Source organism: Ambystoma mexicanum, chromosome 5q (genome assembly GCF_040938575.1).
Source record: "Ambystoma mexicanum isolate Mex_15411 chromosome 5q, UKY_AmexF1_1, whole genome shotgun sequence".
NCBI classification, from domain to species: Eukaryota; Metazoa; Chordata; class Amphibia; order Caudata; family Ambystomatidae; genus Ambystoma; species Ambystoma mexicanum.
Window position 1 is genome coordinate 1,054,601,814 of NC_090933.1, and position 26,469 is coordinate 1,054,628,282.

Genomic DNA, 26,469 nt, shown 5'->3' on the forward strand with positions numbered 1-26,469 from the left:
AGTATGTAGATATATTCAACATGTTGTCATTCAAACCTCGACTGAACAACTCACACTCTTTATGGTTATGGGGAGTTATTTTTCCTTTTTCCTCAATCTCGTCCATATGGTCATCCATGTTTGCTGCAGATTGTTGTCCAATATTGTAATTCGGGCTAGTTGTAATATTGAAGTTTCTTAAAAACATAAGAGAGAGTGAGAATCATTATGTTTCAGTCTCAAGTTTATTTATTTTTCTTTTTTCTGCAATTCTGTTTGTTATTGCATTTTAGATCCTAAAGTGTCCTTTTTCTTTTCTTTAAATATTAGATAATCTTTCACTTCTTTTCTGTAGTTAATCGAAACTACAGAAGATGCATGAGCCCCCGGCCCTCTCGCCTTATCCTGCACTACATCCAGCGGATTAAGTTCCAATAGTGAGACTTCCTTAGCAGTTTAAGTGCAGGTTTAAATATATCTGTTTGATCCCCTTTATGTAGGGTTAACTTGTTGACAACCTTAGTAACGTGAGCAGCGGATTCCACTATATTCTTAGCACCAGCTTCCAAGGTGACTGACAGGGAAATGATTCCCATTGCACTTTGCTCACCCGCCTCACCTCTAATTATCGATTGTCTCCTGATCTTCCTCTCTCCCATTAACGGTTCGAGGATGCTACAAAATATGTTTGCAGTGTTGGGTGGAACTCCCAGGTATGCCAGAGTGATGCTGGAAGTTCGCGGACTTGGAGAGCCCAACTCCCTCTCCCAGTATACACGTAGGGGTCATTCAATGGCAATTTCAAATTGCAGTTTATTGCAAATAAAACCAACAGGTATCAATACAAGAACACAGGTGAATTCCAGTACTTCTCAATGTCTCCTGGTTCATAGGCCAGAGTTACTGCAAAATTGCATCATTACTCCATCATCACTTGGGCCCTTCTCCAAAAATGTATCTTTCTGTGGTATTGGATATTGAGACCTCTATTACCTATATGGCTACTTATAAGTTATTCTACTGGCCCTCGCATTTCAGGTGGCTGCTCTGTTCTATCCCCAATTCACCATCTATTACATTGTTGAAGAGTAGTGGGCTTACCATTGGTTATTGTCCGTTGCTATCCACCCCTGGAATACTAAGCTGTGATTGGTTAGAGCTGCTCCCCCACAGGCCTGGGACTCGAACAAGTTCTCAGCTCGCTGTGTACCTTTTTAAGGTGATGTGAACGATAATGTGTCTGTATTGTAACTTGTGTACACCACCTTTGCCTATGAGAACATGCTCTGTACGTTGCTACAAGTGTCTCAGCCTGCATCTGCTTTTTCTGGGATCGGTTCCCCTTTCCCACCACGGACGACTGTCCATTGTTTCATTCGGATGTACCACGTGTTTAGAGACCACAGAATCGAGCTCTGCAGCTCCTATTATGAGGATTTATTTTGTTTCCTTGCAGCTGGTATTTTTTTTTTTCATCTGTGCAGTCTGAGTCAGCTCAGCTCATCTCCTGTTCAGCAGCTTGAGGCCTGCTGTAATTTTCCTAAACCTAATAATGCGGTTTCTGCATTGTCCATAGTATGCTACGTTATCTATAGGTTAGTCACACTCGGTTCTGCCATGTTCCATATATATTCCTGGAGTTCCATAGGGTTTTCCCGGTCAAGCATCTGCAAGCTTGCTCAGGATCTCTTGCACTCTGCATTTCTGCATTTGGCTATTTGGCTAATTACAAAATAATGAAAGCAATTCCAGTATGTTTATGTATCTGTCCTTTAGCTATAGAACTGTGCGCTCATGTTCTTTATGTATTGGAGTGTGTGTTTGTGTGGTGCAGTGCGGACTGCACGTGTGCTTCATGTCTAACGCTGCTATGTCGTGGTGTCACTAATGACATCAGAATCATGGCTTCTTGGTGCTTAGTCCAGGCTGTCCATATAGGTGTCTCTGTTCACGATCATGGGCTCTTCTTCCACACATGCAAAGATTTGCATTGTATTTGGTCTGTATGGCTGGCTGAGCGGGTACCTCTCAGTGTACTTGTCAATCATTGGTGCGTTTGAGATTGGTTTGTAATAAGATGAGTGGCTGAGAGCATTTCTGGCCTTTCGTCTCGTCATGAACTTAATGTGGTGGAGGGGTGGTCTCACACCCTGACTCCCTCTTCAGTTGTCTTCTCTTAGCTTTTGTCCAGGTTACCATAGACTGCTGTCCCAAAGCCTTCGACAAAAAGCATTTTTGAGTGTAGCATTGCTATAAACATTGTTTGATCTGTTAAGCGATCGCTAATATTCTCAAATAGTTTTGTGAACTGTGCCATAGTCACTGATAGGGCTGCCAAGGTACCAATGTCAATCCTTGTTGTTGTAGGCTCCTTCCCTATCCGGTTTTGAGTCTCTTTTAGGTGGATGACTTTATGACTTGTATTCAGTGATTCTATATTTAATGATTCACCTAAAGGAGAGGTAACAGAGCTATTTGAGGCAATTCTCCATCGTTTTCTACTGTCTATTCCCTCTTTTTGTTTCAACTCCTCTATTTTCCAAGGTGAGGAGGATGTACTTTGGTGCTCCTTACCCATTCTAACCTCAGAGATATATGACTTGTGGTTAACATCCTCTGTTACAATCTTGCAGGGCGTAAGATCATTAGCCCAATTCCTCAATGACAGTGGGATAACGTTCATTACTTTTACATGATTTCTATCCATTTTGGATTATTTTCTCTTGAAGTAGCCTCATGACAGCAGCCTTTGTGGAGATTAAACTGCTCCAATGAGTTTGCACTTTCCAGAAGCACTGCATCGTCCAATTCTTCAACAGATTTTTTTTAGAGGTGAAAGTCCCTCAGAAACAGCGTTATCGGCTGAAGTTGGAATGGGATAATGAAATCTCTGCTTTAGAAGGCTCTCCTTAAAACCCAAGCCTAATGGTTGCCAACAGACAGGACCTTTTAGAAGAGTATTTCTCTTCAAGTTTATCAATTCCTTTTGAGGAGAACAGTGTGCCTCCACAGCACCTTTCCCCCCTCCCCTGCAATTCTCAATAACACCTGGACTAATAGGATCGCTGTCTGTCTTCCCTCTTTCCCCCCCTCCCTTGCCTCGTCGTGTCTTGAAACATTTGTGTATAGGCGCGTTATAAATGCCACATCATATCATATCATACCATGCCCTGGGTAAGGCTCTGATATCTCAAATCCTCTTTCGGCCCAGTTATTTTGGTAAAAGTTACTCCCACTTAAATTGTGTATCTCACAGCATCCAGATAAGTAAATGGTGTCAGTTCGGAAGAAGGACCTGCTTCAGACATTCCCACCTTTTGGGATAACAGGGACCCATGTGGCAATATTGTGCATGGTAAAGATTTTTCTTTATTGATAAAAATAATAAATATTGAGTCCTTGCCTCTGTTCTAACTGAATCGCCTCTCTGTCCTTCACAGTGTTGGAATATTCCTTCTCACTTAGCAGGGGAGCTATTCCAGACACAGAATGTATCCCTTCCGATTCGATTTCCATTTCAAAGATTTCAAGCGGAAAGATTTTATCGCTTGCTCTGAGTCCGCTAAATGAGATACGGTAGTAGAAGTCACCAAAAACATCTGCTGAGAACTGGGAACACGTTACATCATTACTATCCCCTGCTCCCCAAGCATAGTTCCATTACTGCTCTCAAGGTGATGATTAGCAAGCTCGTTGTCCATAAGCGTTACGTGCGCAAGTCCACCAATCTCGATTTCCTGTGCATCCTTTCCAAGACCGAATCCAAGTCCTGGTCAAAGTAACTCTGGTGGCTTTGTTACCCATATAGGCTTCAACATAGGCTCCTGTGTAATCACCATGCTCGCCCTGCTCATCCACCACCAGCCTTAACTCGGGATCGCGTATCACAGATCTCCTCTTTCTCGCTCTGCCGGCGGTTTGAGTACTAGCCTTCCTTGCAGCCACAGCCAGCCTGCACTTCTGCCAGCACTCGCGGTCATGATTAGTCTGTATCCTGCCCCTATTGAGTATCTCGTAGTCGCCATACTGTTGCATAAGATTTGTGGTTCCTTCTTGGAGCTGCAACAGCTTATACCTTGCATATGCACTCAGTTTTACTTGAGGGTTAGTTAGTATTGCAGTGACACAGTGTAGAAATTGGATTTCTTCAACTAGTTTTGCAGTCACTCCCCATTGCATTCTTGCACAGTGAAAGCTTTTCAGAGCTGGCCCCTGCCTTCCTTTCTCATTGAAATATACGATTAATGAGTCATCTTTGCACTTTGTTAAGTAATTTTCCAGCGATAACTGGGTTGGGACCTCTGAGTCAGTATCTTCTTACATTCACCTGCTTGATGTAGCAATGCTGCTTGGTAATATGTTTCCGAATTTTGGGATTGAACTACCTTTTCAATTCAGAGGTGCATTATTTTGGCTACAAATATCCACTTCTTTCTAGTGCTCTACAGAGGTTTGTACTGAAGATGCTTCAATGTCATCCTGTAAAAATCTTCACATCCCAGTGCATTGCACATAGTTTGCACAAGATCCTATGTAGGATCATCATTTTGAAGCGGTTCACTCTTCCCCACATGGACAGCTAAATCCTTTCCAATCTATCCACTATGCTCTCACCATATTCTCTACATCATACTCCCAAAAGCCGATCAAAATTAACATGCATGCTGTCTTTTTTTGAATGTGATGTTGAGGTACAGAAAACCACCAGAGGAGTCCCATCTCTTAGGTCAAACATCCTGAGCTTCTCATACAGCCTTCGAACAGATATAGTGTCTCTGATTTTCCTTGGTTACTCTTGTATCCTGATATTCAACCCAAATGTTCAAGTGCTGTGAGTTGTGTAGGAATATAGATTTATGAGTCTGAGGCAAAAACTATAAGTCATTAAGAAATTATACCTTATTTGCAGCTCTTTAAATCTTATGCCTCTGATTGATGCGTATTATCTGCCCGCATTGGCCACCAGTGCTAGAACAATATCAAAGAACAGCCCTTTAAAAGGCTGCTGGTTATGATACAATGTGATATTTTATTTGTATCATGCTGCACACAAGTGTTTCAGTGATACTGTTCCTCTCTGCATACCGAAGAACCCTGATTGGCATGCATTCACATATGTGAAAGAGAAAGGTCAAAAGAGCCCAGCGAACCAGAGCACTTGCTTGCGTTGAGTTAGTTGTCTGTTACCGGCTGCAGGTAATTATTAAAGTGTGGGTGTAATGTCCTAAGTAAATTACTGAGATAAGGTTAAACAATTACACTGCACCAAAAAATGTGATTTGATATGTACAGGTGTACATTATTTAATTGTTGATCAGATCCGCCTGACACGTGTTTCGAGACTTGGCTCTTCTTCTGAGGCTGATAAGTATAAAACATAATTCATTACAAGTATTTCTAACAATTGTGAGTAGTTAGTTGGAGTCTCATATGTAAAATCCACCATAGGCACAAAAAACATGTGCGTTACAGAGCGTTTTTTGTTTAACAACACTTATTACAAACAATTGATTGGCATCGCCCTGGGGGCTAGCTTTGCACCCTCTGTGGCCGATATATTTATGCCCCAATTTGAGCTGCAGTATGTCTTTAACAATACTCAATTCCTTTAGTTGATATACGTTTGGAGGCGTTTTATCGATGAGATTATGATTTGAACTGGTACTGTGGAATGTTTATTACAATTTGTGGAATTTCTTAATGATAATGACTGGGGCCTACAATTCACACATCAGTATAGTGATTCTACAGTTAATTTTCTTGACTTAAGCATATAATTGACAGAGGAGGGCTTTAAGACTAAAACATTTCGTAAAGCAACATTGGTCAATACTGTATTACATGCATCATGCTGTCAAAGAAATTCTGTAATAAATAATATTCCCAAAGGGGAGTATATTAGAGCTAAGAGAAACTGCTCCGATATTGCTGATTTTGAGGTGGAAAAAGTGTTGATTCATGGTCAATTTAGAGCAAGGGGCTATAAGAACCCATCACTGAAAAAAGCTGAACTAGAAGTGTCAAGTATGATGAGAGCTGAGTTACTGACCCAAAAAAGAAACAAAGATGTCTTAACACGCAAATGAACAAACTCAGATTGATTACTCGCTACAAAGCTGACAGTAATAATATTTACACAATTCTGAAACGTCATTGGCATTTACTTCATTTAGATCAAGACCTAGCGAAATGGTTAGAACCCAATCCTGGAATTATTTTTAGTAAAGCTACAACACTCAAAAATATTCTGTGTCCATCATTTATGTCGAATCCATTAGGGGGAGATACGTGGTTAACACATGGTCGACCATATGACTTTCACAAATGTGGGGGATGCAATATGTGTACACATGCACTGGAAAGAGATGTATTAGGTTTTGGAATAATGGGCAAACATGTCATCAAATTCTTTTAATAAGTGTAACACTAAATTTGTGGTCTATTGCATAATTTGTATATGTGGCCTAGGCTATATTGGTAGCATAATCAGGCCTCTGAAAATTCGGATTTGAGAACATCTATCATCTATCTCTAATCAAGAGACAAAATATCCTCTTGCTACACATTGGCAAACAAGTCACCAATTGGATGCCAAAAAGGGCATCCGATTTACTGGCCTAGCCTAGGTAAGCCTTCTCAAAAGGGGGGGGGGCAACCTTGAACTCAAATTAAGGCAATTGGAAGCACCACTAATTTGTAAACATAGAACTGTGACCAGGGGCTTAAATTCGGACCATGAATTCCATGTATTTCTCTAAGACAATAGGGCAATATTGATTGTCAACATGTTTGGCATGCTATAACAAATTGGACTATAATTGCAGCGGAAGAGAGTAATAACATTATTTAACATATATATTTGTTCCATCATTGAAATGGATGGTGGTTATATGCACAGAGTTGATTTACATAGGCATGACCAAGTATATTATGTTCAATGGAAATGTAGAGGCTGGAATGTACCAATATGTAGTTTCTTGTGCAGATATATCTATGGCAACAACTAGAATTTCGAATAATATGTGGTAACTACTGTTATGTAATTGCTAATGACCTCTCAAGACTGTGTATCTTTCTGACAAAAATGCTACTGTAATTGTTCTCCTATTATACAATAGAATGGCAGATATACGTGGGTAAATAGGTCCCATGACTGTGTATTGTTCTGAAAAAATACTACTATAATTGTTCTTCTATTGTACAATATAATGTAGATATATGTGGTTAAAGAGGTGGTAGTACATGTGCTGCGGTCTCTTGCGCGGCGCACATCACCACTTTTCATTTAGATCACACTGCAAATAACAGTGTTTGTATCATAAGAAATGAGTCTGCAATTCGTATGATTAGACCGTGGTTATTATTAGTTTTGGTTCTTTGATAATCACAGCATATAATTTAAATCAAGAAAAATGCTTCAAGTGAATAGGGACTCGTTAAAGTTGCAAGTTCGAACCATGCAGCTGGTCAATCACATGAAGTTGGTTCCCCGGATACGGGATACTCAACCAAGATGGCGACCTAAAAGTAGTACAGTCACGATGTGGTTGCTAACGCTGCAGCGTTATGATATAGAGGGACCATACTCGGCAGTGCGCTCTCCCGCGAATCATTCAGATGCCGAGAGGCGGGTAAGCACACATCGCTGGTATTTTTACCATGGTCCCTGGCAGACGCTAATGGGTAGGAATGGATCGTTGAAGGGATTATAAACTAATTGGTTGCCATTACAGCAATTCTTTTCTTTGTATCTCATGACGGATGGGAAATCTATATACTGTGGATGTCAACATTGATGTTTGGACTAATGATCACAATTGCATGAATAATTGCGGGATCACACGCATTGCAGACAGTGAATACTAAGACTCATTGCAACAGCATGAATTTAAGGTAACAGACAGAATGGAGTGCATGTAATATATAATAGCATATGGCGAATGGATTGGCTATATGTAATATGTTGTATTTCAATTCTCTTTCTCTCTTATTTTAATAGATTAAGGGTTGGATTTAATTTTTTGTGAGATCAACTCAATTGGTAAGCATGTGGCGAACAGCACATGTTCTTAATGGATCTATTAATATGATGGGCTGGATGAAATCAAGATGAGACTAGATAGAGGTTAATGGCATTTACATTTGTTTATAGTGACCTGAACATTGTAGACAAGTGGAATTGGTAAATATACAAACAGTTGTTCTTTTTAACCTACAGTGTTAGTGTGAAGCGCCACATGTTGACCACAGACATGTGTATACCCTTCAGTGTGACTCATAGATTCCTATTTTACTTTTGTTTCCTCTCTCTCGGATCTTCTCCATCTCTGCTACACAATTGGTAATGTTTATGTTCTCTGTACATAAGTGATGCCTCAACTTTGAGATGGGTTGTCTTTACTGTCCCTATATATGCAATATGATAATGGTTTTTTATATTGGAATTATGTTATGCCATGCTTTGCTGCAACCTTGGTTTTTGTTGCCTATGGTGGATTTTACATGTGGGACTCCAAGTAACTACTCACAATTGTTACGAATACTTGTAATGGATTATGTTTTATATGTATCAGCCTCAGAAGAAGAACCAAGTCCCGAAACACGTGTCAGGCTGATCTGATCAACAATTAAATAATGTACAATTGTACATATGAAATCGCATTGTTTGGAGCAGTGTAATTGTTTAACCTTATCTCATTCATTCACATATGTGCATGGCTCAGGCCGCATTGCAGGGCTTATCGTATTTAGTCTCTCTCCAGAGAATCTCTGAAGGGCAAAGAAACAATGTGTGTTGTTGCTGCCTTCGCTTGCCTAGCTTTGATAAAGCCAGCTTGACTATTCCTCTAATCTCTGTGTTTAGACTATGCGCAACTTCTTTCGCATACAGTTTGGCACCCATGACAATTGCTGAAGATGAAGGATTACCAGCAGATTCATTTTCTAGAACAGTATTGAAGAATAGCCGCAAGGAAGGAAAGCTCTGATTTGTTCCTCTTTGTATACTGAGGGATCCTGATTGACAGCCATTCACAAATGTACACGCTCAGACTCAAACCAGAAAGAGAGCATTACGTCATCTAGCCTTTCAGCGATGAGTCTGTGAAGGTCCAGGAGAATCTGTGTATGTGTGAGAACACCCCTTCCGCACATTTGATAAAGCCAGCCTGAGCTCTTGTGACTATTCCTCCCATCTCCATGTGTAGACATGATTGGCAACTCCTTTCACGTACAGTTTGGCACCAACAACATTGATGACCTTGAAGAATAACTAACCCATTCATCTTCCAGTTGGCCTTCTTTTGTAGGGTGCATTTATTTGTAAGTCACGTGGCTAGTAGTCATGTTGCTATGATCTTGTCTGAGAAGGTTTCTCTGAACTCGATAGTTCGCCCTTCCAAGTCTGGGCGTTTGCCGTTCAGCATTTGCTGCAGGGCCTCGCCTGCCAGTTGCCGGTCCACCATCGGATAGGACATCTTGTACAAGTGCTTACATTCATTGGCGATTCGGTCTGCCGATGTTCCACCGCTTCCGTTTATACTGTCTGGCGACATGCAGCAGTTCCTCTCCTGTGTTTGGCTGCAACACGGACAGAACCAGGTGTCAGCTGTCTCTAGATAACTCCTTCCGGCATGGGCGCGCTATCACACCCATTTCCATTTCTAGGGAAGGCTTGCAAATGGAGACGGATGTGGTCACGGTGGGGCCGCAGGGGGTAGGAAAATCCTTTCAGGAGTGACCCATGTCCTGAAAAGGCCAATTAACTTTGCACAAGCAAAGAGGGCAAGTGCAGCGAGACCAAAAGATGCCCAGGAATGTGGTCAATGGCAATGCCTAATTCCCACATTCCGAGCCTTTTGATTGGTTACAATGCATACCTCAAATGCTAATTCAAAATACTAAACATGGTTCATGACTTTAGAAAGAATCAAGTTGCACGATTTACTTAAAAAATAAACATAATCCCACCGACTCGAACACAATATAATCGGAATGAAGATTTCAGGTCTCCTTTTCTTTTTGTGGTGCATTTGTGTTCATTTTCTTTTCACAATTCACAATCTTTTCTTTCTTCTTGTGCATGTTTTATCATTTGTAATGAGTAGATATGTGGACAATAAGGGAGTGGCCCTTTTCCTAAATTATAACAACTCACTGCAAAGTTTCTGAAAACCAGTCACCAACCACAGGCCTCTTTAGGCAAAGTTCAGAATTCACCAGAAATTCACATATCAACGGATCTGAATATACTATTGCCCCTTTTTTTCATTACAGGTGCATCTCTCATACCATGCACATTGCAACTGTACCTGTGTGTCCAGTTAGTAACAATCGGAGCAGGGGGTAGACAATAGGGTCAATAGGGACTTCTGGGTCAGCGAGAGTTGTTAATGCAGTAATCCATCACAACATTATATTTTTATGGAATCCTCTTTTTCTGAACATCAATACCTGCTCCAATTTCTTTTGTCGTGTTTTCCTGATAAGCAGCAGCACTTGCTCCAATCTGTTGTTCTCCGAGTAGATTTCTAACCTCGAAACAGTGTGCTGATCAATTTGCCCTACTGTCTTTCCAAGCAGGCTAATAATGCTTGCGTTTCTGCAACTGAAAAAGGTAAATAACCATTATCATGAGTATATTTCTACATGGCTGAAAGACATGATAAAAGACTCTTTTAACAGAATAATGTGATATATTATTTTGTCTTGATTTCCATCATAATTACCACCTTATCACACAATCGAAGGCATGTAAAGAATGTCACTTTGTGGCCTATATCTGTGCCCTATTATTGTACTGTTTACATATTACTTGGGGGGATTTTCTCACTGCCTACCTCAGATGTCATAGGAGTTCAGATCTACTTGACCCTCCTATCATAAGGGGGTGCAGTCTTTGCCTTCCCTTTGATTTATAGTTGTGGTATGCACAGTGGGGAATGCATGGCCTCATTCTCACTGTTTTGCCTTTGTAAGACTTCTTTTGATCCAGCGGTGCGTGGTATCAGCTTGGACCTGAAAGGGAATCTACATTTCATGAGAGGGATTACTCGCTTTAAAGTTTGCCCATCACCCCAGAGTGTTACTCATCACTCCAGCTAATGTCACTCGTGGTTTTTCTGTACTGCAACCTATAACTGCTCTACCCCATACTGTCTCTTTTCATCAGGCTTGAGAATTCCTACAATGTCAATACAATGAGGTTCTAAGGTTGGCTGGTGCCGATATGGTTTGACTCTATAGGTTCCAGATTAGGTTTATGAGTATGAACAGCAAACCACCTGTCACCTGTGAGGTCATTCTAACTCACAAAATGGACTTACTCACCCATATCATTGCTTCACTGAAGAGGAGTTAATAGGACATCAACTCACATCTGGCATTATTGAATCCAGGCAGTTTAGATGAAGCCACTGATGGCAGAGTGTTTTGGGGTGCCTTTTTCGCGTGTTTGCTGGTAAATCACAGGCCTTATCGCCTCGGTGAAGGGAGTCAGTGATACCTTTATATACGTCTGGGATGTGCTTTGTTCTCTGGTGGAGAATAATCCAGTGGAGGTCTTCCATAAGCGACAAGGGTGTGATTACACCAGCGTGCGTTTTTATTCTAAATTGAACGTTTTATTTATTTCAGGGGTGTGGCGATCCACCGTCCATGCACTTGGGGTGCTGCCATGGGCATAATTTTAGGGGAGGACATGGGTGTTTGCCCCCCCCCCCAACTTTCATGGCACACCATTTTGTCCCTATTCATTTGGCTGAGGCACCTTTTCTTCAGATGTCATGTGCCCCCCAACATTTTCAGCAAAGTTACTCCATTGGGTGCTGCATTTGTGACTTGCATAGAGGATGATATTTATGTATCTTTAAAGAGGAAATAACTGGTTACACCATAAAGACACAACACACACGCACACTTCACATTTTGTACTGTATACACACACATGCTAACACAATAAATTCATGAGTATATAGTGATTCTTTTTACAAATACTTTACTGTTAGGGTGAATGTTGGGAAACATGCACAGTACGCCCAGTGTGCACTATGCAGTTAGAGATTCAAGCACACAACCCTGTTATCATCTTATATGTGACTAAACAATAAATATAGTGGTGTATACGTGCACCTTGATTGTGAATTCTAGATGACACTCCTTGTGCCACTGCTTTCTTGATCACTCCAACAGCTGTCATTTCAATTTCTGGTACATTCAATTTTATTATTCAATTCCTGGTCACTTGGCTTTAGCATCTCTCTCAACATGTGTTTCCTTCTTGGGAAGAGTCACTCAGATTGAAGAAGTGTCAAGTATGATGAGAGCTGAGTTACTGACCCAAAAAAGAAACAAAGATGTCTTAACACGCAAATGAACAAACTCAGATTGATTACTCGCTACAATGCTGACAGTAATAATATTTACACAATTCTGAAACGTCATTGGCATTTACTTCATTTAGATTAAGACCTAGCGAAATGGTTAGAACCCAATCCTGGAATTATTTTTAGCAAAGCTACAACACTCAAAAATATTCTGTGTCCATCATTTATGTCGAATCCATTAGGGGGAGATACGTGGTTAACACATGGTCGACCATATGACTTTCACAAATGTGGGGGATGCAATATGTGTACACATGCACTGGAAAGAGATGTATTAGGTTTTGGAATAATGGGCAAACATGTCATCAAATTCTTTTAATAAGTGTAACACTAAATTTGTGGTCTATTGCATAATTTGTATATGTGGCCTAGGCTATATTGTTAGCATAATCAGGCCTCTGAAAATTCGGATTTGAGAACATCTATCATCTATCTCTAATCAAGAGACAAAATATCCTCTTGCTACACATTGGCAAACAAGTCACCAATTGGATGCCAAAAAGGGCATCCGATTTACTGGCCTAGCCTAGGTAAGCCTTCTCAAAAGGGGGGGGGCAACCTTGAACTCAAATTAAGGCAATTGGAAGCACCACTAATTTGTAAACATAGAACTGTGACCAGGGGCTTAAATTCGGACCATGAATTCCATGTATTTCTCTAAGACAATAGGGCAATATTGATTGTCAACATGTTTGGCACGCTATAACAAATTGGACTATAATTGCAGTGGAAGAGAGTAATAACATTATTTAACATATATATTTGTTCCATCATTGAAATGGATGGTGGTTATATGCACAGAGTTGATTTACATAGGCATGACCAAGTATATTATGTTCAATGGAAATGTAGAGCCTGGAATGTACCAATATGTAGTTTCTTGTGCAGATATATCTATGGCAACAACTAGAATTTCGAATAATATGTGGTAACTACTGTTATGTAATTGCTAATGACCTCTCAAGACTGTGTATCTTTCTGACAAAAATGCTACTGTAATTGTTCTCCTATTATACAATAGAATGGCAGATATACGTGGGTAAATAGGTCCCATGACTGTGTATTGTTCTGAAATAATGCTACTATAATTGTTCTTCTATTGTACAATATAATGTAGATATATGTGGTTAAAGAGGTGGTAGTACATGTGCTGTGGTCTCTTGCGCGGCGCACATCACTTCACTTTTCATTTAGATCACACTGCAAATAACAGTGTTTGTATCATAAGAAATGAGTCTGCAATTCGTTTGATTAGACCGTGGTTATTATTAGTTTTGGTTCTTTGATAATCACAGCATATAATTTAAATCAAGAAAAATGCTTCAAGTGAATAGGGACTCGGTTAAAGTTGCAAGTTCGAACCATGCAGCTGGTCAATCACATGAAGTTGGTTCCCCGGATACGGGATACTCAACCAAGATGGCGAACTAAAAGTAGTACAGTCACGAAGTGGTTGCTAACGCTGCAGCGTTATGATACAGAGGGACCATACTCGGCAGTGCGCTCTCCCGCGAATCATTCAGATGCCGAGAGGCGGGTAAGCACACATCGCTGGTATTTTTACCATGGTCCCTGGCAGACGCTAATGGGTAGGAATGGATCGTTGAAGGGATTATAAACTAATTGGTTGCCATTACAGCAATTCTTTTCTTTGTATCTCATGACGGATGGGAAATCTATATACTGTGGATGTCAACATTGATGTTTGGACTAATGATCACAATTGCATGAATAATTGCGGGATCACACGCATTGCAGACAGTGAATACTAAGACTCATTGCAACAGCATGAATTTAAGGTAACAGACAGAATGGAGTGCATGTAATATATAATAGCATATGGCGAATGGATTGGCTATATGTAATATGTTGTATTTCAATTCTCTTTCTCTCTTATTTTAATAGATTAAGGGTTGGATTTAATTTTTTGTGAGATCAACTCAATTGGTAAGCATGTGGCGAACAGCACATGTTCTTAATGGATCTATTAATATGATGGGCTGGATGAAATCAAGATGAGACTAGATAGAGGTTAATGGCATTTACATTTGTTTGTAGTGACCTGAACATTGTAGACAAGTGGAATTGGTAAATATACAAACAGTTGTTCTTTTTAACCTACAGTGTTAGTGTGAAGCGCCACATGTTGACCACAGACATGTGTATACCCTTCAGTGTGACTCATAGATTCCTATTTTACTTTTGTTTCCTCTCTCTCGGATCTTCTCCATCTCTGCTACACAATTGGTAATGTTTATGTTCTCTGTACATAAGTGAGGCCTCAACTTTGAGATGGGTTGTCTTTACTGTCCCTATATATGCAATATGATAATGGTTTTTTATATTGGAATTATGTTATGCCATGCTTTGCTGCAACCTTGGTTTTTGTTGCCTATGGTGGATTTTACATGTGGGACTCCAAGTAACTACTCACAATTGTTACGAATACTTGTAATGGATTATGTTTTATATGCATCAGCCTCAGAAGAAGAACCAAGTCCCGAAACACGTGTCAGGCTGATCTGATCAACAATTAAATAATGTACAATTGTACGTATGAAATCGCATTGTTTGGAGCAGTGTAATTGTTTAACCTTATCTCATTCATTCACATATGTGCATGGCTCAGGCCGCATTGCAGGGCTTATCGTATTTAGTCTCTCTCCAGAGAATCTCTGAAGGGCAAAGAAACAATGTGTGTTGTTGCTGCCTTCGCTTGCCTAGCTTTGATAACGCCAGCTTGACTATTCCTCTAATCTCTGTGTTTAGACTATGCACAACTACTTTCGCATACAGTTTGGCACCCATGACAGTTGCTGAAGATGAAGGATTACCAGCAGATTAATTTTCTAGAACAGTATTGAAGAATAGCCGCAAGGAAGGAAAGCTCTGATTTGTTCCTCTTTGTATACTGAGGGATCCTGATTGACAGCCATTCACAAATGTACACGCTCAGACTCAAACCAGAAGGAGAGCATTACGTCATCTAGCCTCTCAGCGATGAGTCTCTGAAGGTCCAGGAGAATCTGTGTATGTGTGAGAACACCCCTTCCGCACATTTGATAAAGCCAGCCTGAGCTCTTGTGACTATTCCTCCCATCTCCATGTGTAGACATGATTGGCAACTCCTTTCACGTACAGTTTGGCACCCACAACATTGATGACCTTGAAGAATAACTAACCCATTCATCTTCCAGTTGGCCTTCTTTTGTAGGGTGCATTTATTTGTAAGTCACGTGGCTAGTAGTCATGTTGCTATGGTCTTGTCTGAGAAGGTTTCTCTGAACTCGATAGTTCGCCCTTCCAAGTCTGGGCGTTTGCCGTTCAGCATTTGCTGCAGGGCCTCGCCTGCCAGTTGCCGGTCCACCATCGGATAGGACATCTTGTACAAGTGCTTACATTCATTGGCCATTCGGTCTGCCGATGCTCCACCGTTTCCGTTTATACTGTCTAGCGACATGCAGCAGTTTCTCTCCTGTGTTTGGCTGCAACACGGACTGAACCAGGTGTCAGCTGTCTCTAGATAACTCCTTCCGGCATGGGCGCGCTATCACACCCATTTCCATTTCTAGGGAAGGCTTGCAAATGGAGACGGATGTGGTCACGGTGGGGCCGCAGGGGGTAGGAAAATCCTTTCAGGAGTGACCCATGTCCTGAAAAGGCCAATTAACTTTGCACAAGCAAAGAGGGCAAGTGCAGTGAGACCAAAAGATGCCCCGGAATGTGGTCAATGGCAATGCCTAATTCCCACATTCCGAGCCTTTTGATTGGTTACAATGCATACCTCAAATGCTAATTCAAAATACTAAACATGGTTCATGACTTTAGAAAGAATCAAGTTGCACGATTTACTTAAAAAATAAACATAATCCCACCGACTCGAACACAATATAATCGGAATGAAGATTTCAGGTCTCCTTTTCTTTTTGTGGTGCATTTGTGTTCATTTTCTTTTCACAATTCACAATCTTTTCTTTCTTCTTGTGCATGTTTTATCATTTGTAATGAGTAGATATGTGGACAATAAGGGAGTGGCCCTTTTCCTAAATTATAACAACTCACTGCAAAGTTTCTGAAAACCAGTCACCAACCACAGGCCTCTTTAGGCAAAGTTCAGAATTCACCAGAAATTCACATATCAACGGATCTGAATATACTATTGCCCCTTTTTTTCATTACAGGTGCATCTCTCATACCATGCACATTGCAACTGTACCTGTGTGTCCAGTTAGTAACAATCGGAGCAGGGGGTAGACAATAGGGTCAATAGGGACTTCTGGGTCAGCGAGAGTTGTTAATGCAGTAATCCATCACAACATTATATTTTTATGGAATCCTCTTTTTCTGAACATCAATACCTGCTCCAATTTCTTTTGTCGTGTTTTCCTGATAAGCAGCAGCACTTGCTCCAATCTGTTGTTCTCCGAGTAGATTTCTAACCTCGAAACAGTGTGCTGATCAATTTGCCCTACTGTCTTTCCAAGCAGGCTAATAATGCTTGCGTTTCTGCAACTGAAAAAGCTAAATAACCATTTTCATGAGTATATTTCTACATGGCTGAAAGACATGATAAAAGACTCTTCTAACAGAATAATGTGATATATTATTTTGTCTTGATTTCCATCATAATTACCACCTTATCACACAGTCGAAGGCATGTACAGAATGTCACTTTGTGGCCTATATCTGTGCCCTATTATTGTACTGTTTGCATATGACTTAGGGGGATTTTCTCACTGCCTACCTCAGATGTCATAGAAGTTCAGATCTACTTGACCCTCCTATCATAAGGGGGTGCAGTCTTTGCCTTCCCTTTGATTTATAGTTGTGGTATGCACAGTGGGGAATGCATGGCCTCATTCTCACTGTTTTGCCTTTGTAAGACTTCTTTTGATCCAGCGGTGCGTGGTATCAGCTTGGACCTGAAAGGGAATCTACATTTCATGAGAGGGATCACTCGCTTTAAAGTTTGCCCAGCATCCCAGAGTGTTACTCATCACTCCAGCTAATGTCACTCGTGGTTTTTCTGTACTGCAACCTATAACTGCTCTACCCCATACTGTCTCTTTTCATCAGGCTTGAGAATTTCTACAATGTCAATACAATGAGGTTCTAAGGTTGGGTGGTGCCGATATGGTTTGACTCTATAGGTTCCAGATTAGGTTTATGAGTATGAACAGCAAACCACCTGTCACCTGTGAGGTCATTCTAACTCACAAAATGGACTTACTCACCCATATCATTGCTTCACTGAAGAGGAGTTAATAGGACATCAACTCACATCTGCCATTATTGAATCCAGGCAGTTTAGATGAAGCCACTGATGGCAGAGTGTTTTGGGGTGCCTTTTTCGCGTGTTTGCTGGTAAATCACAGGCCTTATCGCCTCGGTGAAGGGAGTCAGTGATACCTTTATATACGTCTGGGATGTGCTTTGTTCTCTGGTGGAGAATAATCCAGTGGAGGTCTTCCATAAGCGACAAGGGTGTGATGACAGCAGCGTGCGTTTTTATTCTAAATTGAACGTTTTATTTATTTCAGGGGTGTGACGATCCACCGTCCATGTACTTGGGGTGCTGCCATGGGCATAATTTTAGGGGAGGACAGGGGTGTTTGTCCCCCCCCCCAACTTTCATGGCACACCATTTTGTCCCTATTCATTTGGCTGAGGCACCTTTTCTTCAGATGTCATGTGCCCCCCAACATTTTCAGCAAAGTTACTCCATTGGGTGCTGCATTTGTGACTTGCATAGAGGATGATATTTATGTATCTTTAAAGAGGAAATAACTGGTTACACCATAAAGACACAACACACACGCACACTTCACATTTTGTACTGTATACACACACATGCTAACACAATAAATTCATGAGTATATAGTGATTCTTTTTACAAATACTTTACTGTTAGGGTGAATGTTGGGAAACATGCACAGTACGCCCAGTGTGCACTATGCAGTTAGAGATTCAAGCACACAACCCTGTTATCATCTTATATGTGACTAAACAATAAATATAGTGGTGTATACGTGCACCTTGATTGTGAATTCTAGATGACACTCCTTGTGCCACTGCTTTCTTGATCACTCCAACAGCTGTCATTTCAATTTCTGGTACATTCAATTTTATTATTCAATTCCTGGTCACTTGGCTTTAGCATCTCTCTCAACATGTGTTTCCTTCTTGGGAAGAGTCACTCAGATTGAAGAAGTGTCAAGTATGATGAGAGCTGAGTTACTGACCCAAAAAAGAAACAAAGATGTCTTAACACGCAAATGAACAAACTCAGATTGATTACTCGCTACAATGCTGACAGTAATAATATTTACACAATTCTGAAACGTCATTGGCATTTACTTCATTTAGATTAAGACCTAGCGAAATGGTTAGAACCCAATCCTGGAATTATTTTTAGCAAAGCTACAACACTCAAAAATATTCTGTGTCCATCATTTATGTCGAATCCATTAGGGGGAGATACGTGGTTAACACATGGTCGACCATATGACTTTCACAAATGTGGGGGATGCAATATGTGTACACATGCACTGGAAAGAGATGTATTAGGTTTTGGAATAATGGGCAAACATGTCATCAAATTCTTTTAATAAGTGTAACACTAAATTTGTGGTCTATTGCATAATTTGTATATGTGGCCTAGGCTATATTGTTAGCATAATCAGGCCTCTGAAAATTCGGATTTGAGAACATCTATCATCTATCTCTAATCAAGAGACAAAATATCCTCTTGCTACACATTGGCAAACAAGTCACCAATTGGATGCCAAAAAGGGCATCCGATTTACTGGCCTAGCCTAGGTAAGCCTTCTCAAAAGGGGGGGGGCAACCTTGAACTCAAATTAAGGCAATTGGAAGCACCACTAATTTGTAAACATAGAACTGTGACCAGGGGCTTAAATTCGGACCATGAATTCCATGTATTTCTCTAAGACAATAGGGCAATATTGATTGTCAACATGTTTGGCACGCTATAACAAATTGGACTATAATTGCAGTGGAAGAGAGTAATAACATTATTTAACATATATATTTGTTCCATCATTGAAATGGATGGTGGTTATATGCACAGAGTTGATTTACATAGGCATGACCAAGTATATTATGTTCAATGGAAATGTAGAGGCTGGAATGTACCAATATGTAGTTTCTTGTGCAGATATATCTATGGCAACAACTAGAATTTCGAATAATATGTGGTAACTACTGTTATGTAATTGCTAATGACCTCTCAAGACTGTGTATCTTTCTGACAAAAATGCTACTGTAATTGTTCTCCTATTATACAATAGAATGGCAGATATACGTGGGTAAATAGGTCCCATGACTGTGTATTGTTCTGAAATAATGCTACTATAATTGTTCTTCTATTGTACAATATAATGTAGATATATGTGGTTAAAGAGGTGGTAGTACATGTGCTGTGGTCTCTTGCGCGGCGCACATCACTTCACTTTTCATTTAGATCACACTGCAAATAACAGTGTTTGTATCATAAGAAATGAGTCTGCAATTCGTTTGATTAGACCGTGGTTATTATTAGTTTTGGTTCTTTGATAATCACAGCATATAATTTAAATCAAGAAAAATGCTTCAAGTGAATAGGGACTCGGTTAAAGTTGCAAGTTCGAACCATGCAGCTGGTCAATCACATGAAGTTGGTTCCCCGGATACGGGATACTCAACCAAGATGGCGAACTAAAAGTAGTACAGTCACGAAGTGGTTGCTAACGCTGCAGCGTTATGATACAGAGGGACCATACTCGGCAGTGCGCTCTCCCGCGAATCATTCAGATGCCGAGAGGCGGGTAAGCACACATCGCTGGTATTTTTACCATGGTCCCTGGCAGACGCTAATGGGTAGGAATGGATCGTTGAAGGGATTATAAACTAATTGGTTGCCATTACAGCAATTCTTTTCTTTGTATCTCATGACGGATGGGAAATCTATATACTGTGGATGTCAACATTGATGTTTGGACTAATGATCACAATTGCATGAATAATTGCGGGATCACACGCATTGCAGACAGTGAATACTAAGACTCATTGCAACAGCATGAATTTAAGGTAACAGACAGAATGGAGTGCATGTAATATATAATAGCATATGGCGAATGGATTGGCTATATGTAATATGTTGTATTTCAATTCTCTTTCTCTCTTATTTTAATAGATTAAGGGTTGGATTTAATTTTTTGTGAGATCAACTCAATTGGTAAGCATGTGGCGAACAGCACATGTTCTTAATGGATCTATTAATATGATGGGCTGGATGAAATCAAGATGAGACTAGATAGAGGTTAATGGCATTTACATTTGTTTGTAGTGACCTGAACATTGTAGACAAGTGGAATTGGTAAATATACAAACAGTTGTTCTTTTTAACCTACAGTGTTAGTGTGAAGCGCCACATGTTGACCACAGACATGTGTATACCCTTCAGTGTGACTCATAGATTCCTATTTTACTTTTGTTTCCTCTCTCTCGGATCTTCTCCATCTCTGCTACACAATTGGTAATGTTTATGTTCTCTGTACATAAGTGAGGCCTCAACTTTGAGATGGGTTGTCTTTACTGTCCCTATATATGCAATATGATAATGGTTTTTTATATTGGAATTATGTTATGCCATGCTTTGCTGCAACCTTGGTTTTTGTTGCCTATGGTGGATTTTACATGTGGGACTCCAAGTAACTACTCACAATTGTTACGAATACTTGTAATGGATTATGTTTTATATGCATCAGCCTCAGAAGAAGAACCAAGTCCCGAAACACGTGTCAGGCTGATCTGATCAACAATTAAATAATGTACAATTGTACGTATGAAATCGCATTGTTTGGAGCAGTGTAATTGTTTAACCTTATCTCATTCATTCACATATGTGCATGGCTCAGGCCGCATTGCAGGGCTTATCGTATTTAGTCTCTCTCCAGAGAATCTCTGAAGGGCAAAGAAACAATGTGTGTTGTTGCTGCCTTCGCTTGCCTAGCTTTGATAACGCCAGCTTGACTATTCCTCTAATCTCTGTGTTTAGACTATGCACAACTACTTTCGCATACAGTTTGGCACCCATGACAGTTGCTGAAGATGAAGGATTACCAGCAGATTAATTTTCTAGAACAGTATTGAAGAATAGCCGCAAGGAAGGAAAGCTCTGATTTGTTCCTCTTTGTATACTGAGGGATCCTGATTGACAGCCATTCACAAATGTACACGCTCAGACTCAAACCAGAAGGAGAGCATTACGTCATCTAGCCTCTCAGCGATGAGTCTCTGAAGGTCCAGGAGAATCTGTGTATGTGTGAGAACACCCCTTCCGCACATTTGATAAAGCCAGCCTGAGCTCTTGTGACTATTCCTCCCATCTCCATGTGTAGACATGATTGGCAACTCCTTTCACGTACAGTTTGGCACCCACAACATTGATGACCTTGAAGAATAACTAACCCATTCATCTTCCAGTTGGCCTTCTTTTGTAGGGTGCATTTATTTGTAAGTCACGTGGCTAGTAGTCATGTTGCTATGGTCTTGTCTGAGAAGGTTTCTCTGAACTCGATAGTTCGCCCTTCCAAGTCTGGGCGTTTGCCGTTCAGCATTTGCTGCAGGGCCTCGCCTGCCAGTTGCCGGTCCACCATCGGATAGGACATCTTGTACAAGTGCTTACATTCATTGGCCATTCGGTCTGCCGATGCTCCACCGTTTCCGTTTATACTGTCTAGCGACATGCAGCAGTTTCTCTCCTGTGTTTGGCTGCAACACGGACTGAACCAGGTGTCAGCTGTCTCTAGATAACTCCTTCCGGCATGGGCGCGCTATCACACCCATTTCCATTTCTAGGGAAGGCTTGCAAATGGAGACGGATGTGGTCACGGTGGGGCCGCAGGGGGTAGGAAAATCCTTTCAGGAGTGACCCATGTCCTGAAAAGGCCAATTAACTTTGCACAAGCAAAGAGGGCAAGTGCAGTGAGACCAAAAGATGCCCCGGAATGTGGTCAATGGCAATGCCTAATTCCCACATTCCGAGCCTTTTGATTGGTTACAATGCATACCTCAAATGCTAATTCAAAATACTAAACATGGTTCATGACTTTAGAAAGAATCAAGTTGCACGATTTACTTAAAAAATAAACATAATCCCACCGACTCGAACACAATATAATCGGAATGAAGATTTCAGGTCTCCTTTTCTTTTTGTGGTGCATTTGTGTTCATTTTCTTTTCACAATTCACAATCTTTTCTTTCTTCTTGTGCATGTTTTATCATTTGTAATGAGTAGATATGTGGACAATAAGGGAGTGGCCCTTTTCCTAAATTATAACAACTCACTGCAAAGTTTCTGAAAACCAGTCACCAACCACAGGCCTCTTTAGGCAAAGTTCAGAATTCACCAGAAATTCACATATCAACGGATCTGAATATACTATTGCCCCTTTTTTTCATTACAGGTGCATCTCTCATACCATGCACATTGCAACTGTACCTGTGTGTCCAGTTAGTAACAATCGGAGCAGGGGGTAGACAATAGGGTCAATAGGGACTTCTGGGTCAGCGAGAGTTGTTAATGCAGTAATCCATCACAACATTATATTTTTATGGAATCCTCTTTTTCTGAACATCAATACCTGCTCCAATTTCTTTTGTCGTGTTTTCCTGATAAGCAGCAGCACTTGCTCCAATCTGTTGTTCTCCGAGTAGATTTCTAACCTCGAAACAGTGTGCTGATCAATTTGCCCTACTGTCTTTCCAAGCAGGCTAATAATGCTTGCGTTTCTGCAACTGAAAAAGCTAAATAACCATTTTCATGAGTATATTTCTACATGGCTGAAAGACATGATAAAAGACTCTTCTAACAGAATAATGTGATATATTATTTTGTCTTGATTTCCATCATAATTACCACCTTATCACACAGTCGAAGGCATGTACAGAATGTCACTTTGTGGCCTATATCTGTGCCCTATTATTGTACTGTTTGCATATGACTTAGGGGGATTTTCTCACTGCCTACCTCAGATGTCATAGAAGTTCAGATCTACTTGACCCTCCTATCATAAGGGGGTGCAGTCTTTGCCTTCCCTTTGATTTATAGTTGTGGTATGCACAGTGGGGAATGCATGGCCTCATTCTCACTGTTTTGCCTTTGTAAGACTTCTTTTGATCCAGCGGTGCGTGGTATCAGCTTGGACCTGAAAGGGAATCTACATTTCATGAGAGGGATCACTCGCTTTAAAGTTTGCCCAGCATCCCAGAGTGTTACTCATCACTCCAGCTAATGTCACTCGTGGTTTTTCTGTACTGCAACCTATAACTGCTCTACCCCATACTGTCTCTTTTCATCAGGCTTGAGAATTTCTACAATGTCAATACAATGAGGTTCTAAGGTTGGGTGGTGCCGATATGGTTTGACTCTATAGGTTCCAGATTAGGTTTATGAGTATGAACAGCAAACCACCTGTCACCTGTGAGGTCATTCTAACTCACAAAATGGACTTACTCACCCATATCATTGCTTCACTGAAGAGGAGTTAATAGGACATCAACTCACATCTGCCATTATTGAATCCAGGCAGTTTAGATGAAGCCACTGATGGCAGAGTGTTTTGGGGTGCCTTTTTCGCGTGTTTGCTGGTAAATCACAGGCCTTATCGCCTCGGTGAAGGGAGTCAGTGATACCTTTATATACGTCTGGGATGTGCTTTGTTCTCTGGTGGAGAATAATCCAGTGGAGGTCTTCCATAAGCGACAAGGGTGTGATGACAGCAGCGTGCGTTTTTATTCTAAATTGAACGTTTTATTTATTTCAGGGGTGTGACGATCCACCGTCCATGTACTTGGGGTGCTGCCATGGGCATAATTTTAGGGGAGGACAGGGGTGTTTGTCCCCCCCCCCAACTTTCATGGCACACCATTTTGTCCCTATTCATTTGGCTGGGGCACCCTTTCTTCAGATGTCATGTGCCCCCAACATTTTCAGCAAAGTTACTCCATTGGGTGCTGCATTTGTGACTTGCATAGAGGATGATATTTATGTATCTTTAAAGAGGAAATAACTGGTTACACCATAAAGACACAACACACACGCACACTTCACATTTTGTACTGTATACACACACATGCTAACACAATAAATTAATGAGTATATAGTGATTCTTGTTACAAATACTTTACTGTTAGGGTGAATGTTGGGAAACATGCACAGTACGCCCAGTGTGCACTATGCAGTTAGAGATTCAAGCACACAACCCTGTTATCATCTTATATGTGACTAAACAATATAGTGGTGTATACGTGCACCTTGATTGTGAATTCTAGATGACACTCCTTGTGCCACTGCTTTCTTGATCACTCTAACAGCTGTCATTTCAAGTTCTGGTACATTCAATTTTATTATTCAATTCCTGGTCACTTGGCTTTAGCATCTCCCTCAACATGTGTTTCCTTCTTGGGAAGAGTCACTCAGATTGAAACCAATACTTAGTTTCTTCTGAGAGCACCAAAGCAATGCTTGATTCTTCATTCTGGCCACTGACCACTGAATAGTGGGTAGTGCTGCAGGAGAGGCGCATTTGTTACAGTAAGCACATGTGGCATGCGCGTGCACACGCACACAACCACAACCACAACCACACACTTATAATAAAAAAGATCGGTCAGAACCCCAGAACCCCAAAGCCTCTCAGTGCCCCTCTCAGCCCTCTTGCATTGAGGATGCATTCAGTGTGATGTTGAGATGCTTGCAGGCCGCGCCATGATACATGCCATACCAGTGCAAACCCCGGGGATGCCACTGTTGTTGCTTCTACTTATTCTACTTTTAACCATAACATTCACAAAACTCCCCTCCCCCTTGATCAAGATATCTGCGGTTTTCCATTGGCCGTGCTGCTGTCATCAGTTGCTGGGGTACCTCCATCAGAGGGGAGCACGCAATGTCTTGAGGGAAGTGGTACAAGGGTGGGGAGGACAAGGGCGCGTGATCTGCAGCAACCACCCCTGTGACACATGCAACAGCCACTTTGGATTAGTGGTTGGGGTGGCTGTCTGCCTGCACATCTCCATGCATAGGAAGGTGACACAATAGTTCACTGGCACATTTTAAATGCAATTCTTCACAGATAGGCATTATTGGCATGACGTGTAGATGCGCAAATAGTTTTCCAAATTCAATAACCTCGTTTAGCACTCCAAGCTCTGTGATAGTTGCCAAATGTATGACATTACACAATAGAGAGCCTCCTATATCCAATCCTGTCCACTGTGCTACTTTTGTGTTGCCAGCTTGTCAAAGTGCAGTCTTATTAATGGGATTATTTGCGTGTGAAACGGGGATTTGCTTACCATTCTGCCCGCAAATACGTTTGACGAATGGGGATTTGCGGGTAGAATGGCACGCAAATCCCTGCTTTGCATGCGAATGATTCGATGAATCAGGGCCCTAGGGCGTGATTCGTGGAATTCTTTGCACAGTGCAAAGCGACCTTTCAATGGTGCAAAGTGACTTTGCCCTGTCAACAAATGCTTTGATTCATGGAACAGTGCCAAGTGTCTTTTTGCCGTGCAAAATCACTTTTCACTGCAAAAACACACTTTGCACTGTTCCATGAAACAGGGTGTTTGCTGGCAGCACAGAGTCGCTTTGCCCCACTGAAAAGTAATTTTGCACCATGCAAACAACTCCATGAATCAGGCCCCTGATTCATGGAATACTTGCCCGGTTCATGGAATACTTGCCCTGTTCAAAGTGAATTTGCACTGCTGAAAAGTGACGTTGCACACTCCGATTCATGGAACTGTGCAAAGTGTATTTTTGCCGTGCTAAGTCCGGGCAGTCATTTTGAACTGCAAAAATGACCATGTGCTGACTTTGCCCGGGAATTGTACTGCAAAAATACATTTTGCACAGTTCCATGAATCAGGGTTTGTGTCAGCAGTGGAAAGTCACATTCACTTTGCACCGGTCAAATATTCCATGAATCGGGGCCTAAATCACATATACAGGGGGAGGAAGAGAGAAAATTGGTGAATGAGAAGTAGAGTGAAAGAGACAGACAGATTGGCGTGTGTTACTCTAGTTCAATGCAT

General features: G+C 41.1%; 1 protein-coding gene across 3 annotated transcripts in view; it reads left to right on the forward strand.

The window, feature by feature from the left end:
* Window positions 1–26,469, forward strand: part of DEPTOR (DEP domain containing MTOR interacting protein) — a 943,485-nt gene that overhangs the window by 246,974 nt on the left and 670,042 nt on the right. The gene's annotated exons all lie outside the window — the stretch shown is intronic.